Source organism: Marmota flaviventris, chromosome 8 (assembly GCF_047511675.1).
Source record: "Marmota flaviventris isolate mMarFla1 chromosome 8, mMarFla1.hap1, whole genome shotgun sequence".
NCBI classification, from domain to species: domain Eukaryota; kingdom Metazoa; phylum Chordata; class Mammalia; order Rodentia; family Sciuridae; genus Marmota; species Marmota flaviventris.
In genome coordinates, this window is record NC_092505.1 from 71,892,107 (window position 1) to 71,898,491 (window position 6,385).

Sequence of the window (6,385 nt, forward strand, 5' to 3'; positions counted from 1 at the left end):
ATAATGTTCTACTCAAAGTTCTCTAAGTAACTATTTGTTTCTGTCTTCCAAGAAGAGTGAGCATTTTTTTCTACCTGATTATTTAATTTCTAAGACCAAGGGTATACCCACATTCTCCAGAAGGTGAATTTCTCCTGAAGGTGCTTGTTAGACCAGGACGCAAGAAAAGACCACTGACTCCAATTAAAATCAAATTAAAGCAAGCTTATTATTTCCACCAGCTGGGCTGCCTCTCCCACCCAAAACCGCGGAACAATACAGCAGCTGCAGCTTTCCTGCAGCCCAGTTTTATAGCCCAGAAAGTTACACAAAGGGGGGTTACAGATAACAAAACTCTGAGGAGCATAACACTAATGGTAGTTTACATTTTTGCTGGCCCTGACATCAGAATTTATGAAGGTCATTAGAGCCTCAGAGAGGGTAGTTATCTGGCCAGGGAAGGCCAAGATTTGTGAGGCATCACTAAAGTTTTAGAGAGTGCTGCTATCTGGTCAGAGGGCCAGGCATGGGTGAGTTCAAGGCACGGGCAGGCATTCCAAGCAGGTTCAGAATTTGCAGCAATTTATAGTAAAGCCAAAATTATCTTTTCATGGTTTTGTGGCGAGATGGCTCCCAATTTTAAGAAAAGATCATGTTGGGTCTATCAGTGCTGGCATGCCAATTACAGAACACCATGTACCTCTATTAGCTGACCTGTCAATTAGTGTTAAAGTTCATTGCTAGGCCACAAGAAAGACTGCAAAACAGAAAAGAAGAGCAAAGGAATACTGCAGAAGACATTATAACATTATATCTCCCCTTTTAAGGAGTAAATAAAATGTCACCAAGGATTCAGAGAAATTCACTATAAAATTGAGACCAGAAAGACAATAACCAGAAGAATTTAGGCCCTAAGAAGCAGTTACTAGAACAAGCAGAAAATAATTAATTAGGGTTTCTTTTAGCACAGAGAGTTGCAAGAGAACATTGCTATTCACGGACTATATTACATGAATAATAAAAATTGAAGAATCACATAACAGAAAAAATATAAATGAACCAAGGTAAATAGAATGGTTCCTGAAACTGAAGAGTGAATTTATGTACTAAAAAATCAAACTCAAAACAAGACAATACAAAGTATGAAGTATATAATAAGATAAAGATAGTGGAATCCATGTTCTAAACTGCATATAATAAAAGACTCAGAAAGAAATAATCAAGGGAAGTAATACCTTATATTAAATGAAACATTTATGTCTTAGCTGTTTTGCTGCTCTGACCAACAAACCTGACAAGAACAATTTTAGGAGGAAAAGTTTATTTGGTGCTCACAGTTTCAGAAGTCTCATTCCATAGACAGCCAACTCCATTCCTCAGGGCTAGAGGTGAGGCAGAACACCATGGCAGAAGAGTGTGGTGGAAGAAAGCAGCTCAGGACATCACAACACAGACAAAATATATAGCCCAAAGTCACACCCAGAATAATCCACCTCTTTCTGCCACATCATACCTGCCTAGAGTTACCACCCAGTTGATCCCTACCAAGATAGTAATTCACTCATTAGGTTAAGATGCTCATAAGCCAATCATTTCACTTCTAAACTTTCTTGCATTAACACATGAGCTTCTGAGAAACACCACATATTCAAACCACAACAGTTTCTTAGAACTCAATAATGTTATGCCTTCAGATTAAAAGTCTATCCCGCCTGTAAACACCTGGCAGTACTTAGGGAACGCTGTCAGAACAACACTGTTTCCTAATGAAATTTAGAATACAAAGACAAGTACAGAACCCCAAAGTTTCCAGAAAGAGACTAGAAAAGAGTGTTTGGCATGAAACAAGTGGTAAGATTGAAATTAATTTCACCTTAAAATTTACTACATTCATAGATGAAAGAAGTTAATGGAAAATGCATTTTAAGGTAAACAAATTTGAACTTAAAATTCTTTATCTGATGATTCAGTTGTGAGAGATAAATAGGGCTGTTTTGCACATGGAATTATTCAGAAAGTTGTCACAGACAGAAGTTGAATTACTGGTGGGTGTTCTTAGCAAGAACACAAATATGAATCTAAGAGGAAGAAACAAATTCAAAAAATAATGGTAAACAACTAAATTAGTCAAAATTTGTAACAACTATTTCTTCTAAAAGTAAGTGCTTAAGTTAAAAATTTTCAAGTGGCACTAATCAGGGAAATAGGATGAAGAATAAAAGTGTAAGTATGTTGTAGTTCTGGACTTCCAGTGGGTATACAGTAGGTGGATAATTTAATGGTAGCCATTGCTAAAAACAATATAATTCAAAGGAAGGTTTTCAAAAAATAAAGCTTACTACTAAAAGCAGAGAATAGAATGTATAGTTCTCAAATCCTTTGTAATTTTTTTTTACCAGTTTTTCAGTATCTTTATTTACAAATAAGTATTATAATGGTCAGTTTGGATGTTACATGTATGATAAAATGCATTATGGAAAGTATCATATTTACAATGAAACAATTATTTTATAAAAATGAATCATTGGATATGTAACTTCCTCCAGTAACAACTTAGTGGACCCAATTCTATTCTCTGAATGGACTAATTTTATGATTCTTCTAGAAGTTCTGAGTTGGGTATAGTTCCTTTTAAGTGATCAAGGCTTAACAGAAGATCCCTAGAAAGGAACAATTGGAACTAGTCCTCCCTAGGATTGAATAGAGGCAGGAGTGGGGAAAAGGGCACTATATATGAGGCCAACAGGATCAACCACAGTGCCATATGCTTGGCTTCAGAGCATTCTGTTCTACTAAGGTCAATCCAGAGCCCAATACATATCCTGTGACCTCTCAAATGCTCACAACTGCTATATTTAGCAGGAAAAGTGGGAGAGGAGGCACAAGAAGGAAAGAATCAGTCCCAAAATTATAGGAACACTTCTACATTGTCAATACTAAGGATTAATTTCTAAAGTAAAGATTACTGCCAGAGGCTGTCCATCTAGCCATTAACTGGAATGTTTGTACACCATCACCAAGGAGCCCCTGGGTTTACAAAACTTTATACAGCTTATTTGTCTCTGATTTTAAAATAATTCATCCCCTTGTTTGGTATGCAAGTGAGCAGTGGAGAAAGTGGTGCATCTGCAATACCAGCTGGTGCTAAGGATTTCAATTCTTCCAAAAGATGTGGGCTAGAGAATTTTATTAGGCACCGGAGGGGTTCTTTCCTCTCAGCCAAGATGCCCCCATTTAAGTCACTTTTGAACTTCGTTTCAAGCTTATATTGTGCAAATTCTGGTTGTGGTTGAGGATAGTCTCCAAAACATTCTTGAGTTATTCTTTGGACTCTCTCTTTTTCTACTTCATTTTCATGAATGATCCTTGAATCCATATTTACATCTAGTCCCAGGCATCTTTCCTGTAGAGGTGTTGTAGAGTTGTGATTTTCAAAGGTCTGATCATACTGTTTAAAAACAATAGCTTTGAGAGAGTCCAGGTGTCGGCTTCTCAGATCCATTTTCACAATCTGATGGTGTTTGCTAGCAACTGTCAGTGCCTGACCCAGAAGGGGCATAATGCTCTTCAGCCTGGAGGAGGTGAAGGCATAGGGAGTCTGGGGGTAATGCACCACATATGTAGGTTTGTATTGGTTCGGCTTTGTACACTGTGTTCCCCAGGCAATTCGGATCCAGATTGCATTCTCCTCAGCATCTCTGAAGCTGATTGTCACATTTTTTAATGCTCTCTGAAGAATTTTCTTAAATGAACGTTTGAATTGTTCCATGTCAAAAAGGTCAACATCTTCATCTGGTTCTTTACTCATCTGAAAAACATCCCAAACTTTTTGGTGCCAATGTACTTGAGTATAAATGATGTCTAAAAGGGCTGCATCGTTTACACTCGCACTCTTCTCCTCACACAGCCCAACCAAGTTCTGAACCAGACATTCCTTTCTCTGCCGGAAGTTTATGGTCTGAAGTTGGTTTTCAGATAAAAAATCCCAGGCTTTTAAGATTGTCATCATTTCATTCATGGGGATTTTCAAGATGGTCCTCCTGATAAATTCAGCAACAGTCTCATCCATCTCTTTGGCAGGTTTCATTCCATGGGCTTGGCACGTGGCTCTGGGCCTGGGACAGCACAGGACATCATGGAGTGTCTGGCAGAGATCTTTTCATCTCATGGAGGCGACCCACATCTCCAGCAGTCCTCTCAGCAGCGGTGCCCGCCGAGGCGCCTTCAAAGCCACCAATGCTTTGTAATTTTTTTTAAAAAAATGATTATTTAATAAAATACAGGAAAGTGTAATACAGACATTAAAACATTGAATGAAGAAAAAACAATATGTAAGTTCACAGAAAAAAACACCAGAGACTCAGGAGGCTGAGGCAGGAGGATCCCAAGTTGTGGCCAGGTCAGCAACTTAGCAAGGCCCTAAGAAAATTAATGACACTGGTCTTTCAGAAATAAAATATAAAAAGGGCTGGGGATGTTGAAAGGTTTTTGATATCTTGATATTCTTTACAAAAATCTATATAAAAAGTATCATTATCATATTAATTGTCACTTGAATTTTTCCCATTGGAAAGAAGAACTACTCTTCTTCTTTTACTACCTGACCAGATATTGGCAGTTCAGCAAGGGCAACAGAAGAAATGCAGCAATGACAGTGTCAGTGGATGACCTGGGGAGAATGATTGTCACATGGATAATGCAGGAGAATCAGCTATCAGCACTCAGGAGCTTCTTAGCAAGGCAGCTAGATAAAACATCAGCATACAAAAGCAATCACCTTCCTACATGCCATAATAAAAAGGAAATGGAAGATTAAAAGTCTAAGCAAAAATAGAAGATAATAACAGAAACATAAAACCATAAGGCACTTAAGAACAAAGTCAACAAGTCATGTCCAAACAATTTAGTTTAAAATTCTAAAATAAACACATGGTGTTTAAGGAATTTTAGAAAAGCTATGTAGATAGAGAAACAGAAAAATTATTGGGTGAGAAAATATAACACTTCAAATATTACAAATCTCATAACACAAATCTATAATTTAGGATCAAACCACTCATTATCATGTATTTGTTTCTATTAAACTCAAGAAGTATACAGAAATTAATAAGGAAAAATGAAAGTGAAAAATATCTAAAACAATATTGAAAGAAAACAGTGGCAGGATCTTGTGCCATTAATATCAAAACATTAAGAAAATAGCAATTAAACAGAAACTACACTATTTTTAAATAAAAAGATAATAGTTAATACATAAATAAAGAGCCTAGAAATGTTAATATCTCTCTTCATTTTTCTGAATTAACATATTATAAAGTAGACATTTTATAGAAAGGAAAATGAATTATTTAGTAAATTAGAAAATAAGTTGGTATATATTTATAAAAAGTTTAAGATATCATTTTTTTATTCTTACAATGAGAATAGGTTCAAATAATAAAAATAAGTTAAAATATTCTTATAAAAGTAGATTATAGAATTATAATAAGACATATAAATGATAGTGTGTTTGAGCTTTAAGGGGAGAAACCCTTCTAAAATAAGTCACAAAGCCAAAACATATGGAGAATTTTTAAAAATAGATATGAAAATTAAAATTTAACAAAAATCTCAGAATGTTTGCAACACAGTTAATAGGAAAATATTAATATTTGGAATATACTAGAAAATACCACAAATCAGTAAGGAAAAGATGATCAAACATATAGGAAGACAAATGAAGAAATATTTGTATTTGTATTTCATGGAAAAAGAAAGAAAATTTAAGTTGAAGGAAAGAAAAGCTTTTCCTCAAGAGCAATAGACATGATTTTACATTGTTATTGAAATGTTCATGCGTTTGCATTTATATGTATAAACCCTATGTAAAATATTATATACTTCTAATACATCTGAGAATATATAGTACTTTACATATAGACCTACATATACATAAAATACCATTTTACATTTTTATGTGCATATAAACAAATTCATAATAAGAGAAGCAAAAATGGAAATTTAACTGACTTATGTCAATTATTCTGGGAAGGAACTTGGGATTTTTATTAGCAATCATCATTTTCTTTAACCCTACTTATAACCTCTTAATTCTGTACAAGGAAAACATATTCATGTAATATGTGTTTAAAATTATTTTAATTAATTTAAGTATATGGTATTAAAAAGTAAAATGAACAGTTCTCATAAATAGTTTTTACTAAATTCCAAACTCTAGATATTAGTAAACCTAGCCAGTTCCTATAACATATACCAACAGAGCAATCTGGCTAACATTAATTTTTGGAAAAATAATTATAAAAATTTAAATTATCACCAATAAAAGTTTGGGTGGCCAACACCACTCCAAGTCCGATCTATGTGCTGAGCTTCTTGATTTTTGTCCCTTGTAGGATTTAAATTGACT

The 6,385-nt window shown here is 34.7% G+C and overlaps 1 pseudogene; it reads right to left on the bottom strand.

Annotated features, from left to right (window-relative positions):
* Positions 1 to 2,988: 2,988 nt before the first annotated feature.
* Positions 2,989 to 4,197, bottom strand: LOC114099017 (centromere protein N pseudogene; annotated as a pseudogene).
* Between the last annotated feature and the right edge of the window lie 2,188 nt (positions 4,198 to 6,385).